Source organism: Trachymyrmex cornetzi, unplaced genomic scaffold (assembly GCF_001594075.2).
Source record: "Trachymyrmex cornetzi isolate Tcor2-1 unplaced genomic scaffold, Tcor1.1 scaffold899, whole genome shotgun sequence".
In the NCBI taxonomy this organism is placed as follows: domain Eukaryota; kingdom Metazoa; phylum Arthropoda; class Insecta; order Hymenoptera; family Formicidae; genus Trachymyrmex; species Trachymyrmex cornetzi.
The window spans coordinates 106,272-107,691 of record NW_017300243.1 but is presented as its reverse complement, the minus strand read 5'-3'; positions in this window follow the sequence as shown (position 1 = coordinate 107,691).

The following is a 1,420-nucleotide window of genomic DNA, read 5'->3' as shown; positions in this document are numbered from 1 at the left end:
GAAAATGCGGTTTACAGCAGTCGAAAGAATGAATCTTTACCTTTAATTTGTTTTTTTATTAAACATTGTACGATATTTTTTCACCGAATTATTGAACGATGAAGCAAAAGTGATCACTTCTACTTTAACGTTCAATAATTCGGTGGAAAAAAATCGTACAACAATCAATAAAAAAGGAAATTGAAGGTAAAGATTCACTCTTTCGACTGCTGCATTTTCGTGTAATTTTTACCTCACGCCATAGACCTTTGTAAAGTGTGTTCAAAATTATACGATATGTTTTAGATTTGACAAATATCCATTTGTGTCCGTATAGCTCCGTCAAAGATTAGTTAGATTGAAATATCAATTCCTGATTTTGAAAGTAAAGATTTCAATCTTTAAAATGCTTTTTTAAAATCTCATTATGACCATTTTTGATGAAGTTACTCTACCCTGAAGTTAAAAGATCATTATGTGATGTCTTTTTTGATCAGAATTTTCGAAGTGCTCTTGCCATTTTCTGAAAAATAGTGGTTACCGCCGACATTAGCGTAACCCAATGTGCACCACGAGAGTTTTGGGTTAGCGCGAAAGAAGAAAACTTGAAGTTGGCGCTAACGCAAAATTCTCGCTTATAGACACATATTTTCGATCTCGCTTAGCGCGAACTTCAAGTCTTCTCTTTTCTCGATTGAGGCTATTGAAAAGTTCGCTCTTTGTAACGAAGATAGTCACATATTGCAAATTTTTTAAATGCTGCGCAGACACGTGCCAGCATTCGAAGTTGCCCGCATAATCGCACTTTTGGAAGAAGGTTACAGTATGCGCAACGTGTCGGTGTATCCGTATCTGTAATAAATAGAGCGTGGTTACGATATCAAGAGACAGTACATACACGAGACGTCAAGGAAATGGCCGTCGTCGTATAACAACAGTTCGACAAGATCGAGAAATTGTTCGCCACGTTTTGAGAAGACGAACGATTATTGCAAGGTATGTTCGACGTGAAGTTCCTACTTTACATCATGTCAGCGAACAAACGATTCGTCGTCTCTTAAGAGAGATGAATCTTCGTTCTCGCTCTCGTGCACAGGTGCCACTTACACTTGCACATCGTCAGGCTCGTCTTCAATTTGTTCAAAATCACATAAATTGGACCGCGAGGCAATGGAGAAACGTTTATTTTTCGGACGAGTCGCGTTTCTACCTTTACGGCAACGATGCTCGCATACGCACTTGGCGCCGACAAGGGGAGCGTTATGATCGACGCTGCGTTATGCGAATAAGAGCTCATAACGGCGGTTCAGTGATGGTATGGGGATGCATTTCGATGACGAGACGAACTGAATTAGTAATTTTGCCACCTCCAGCAATGACGGCTATTCGCTACGTGAATAATGTTCTCCGGCCTCAAGTTTTGCCTCTGCAGCATCTGTTA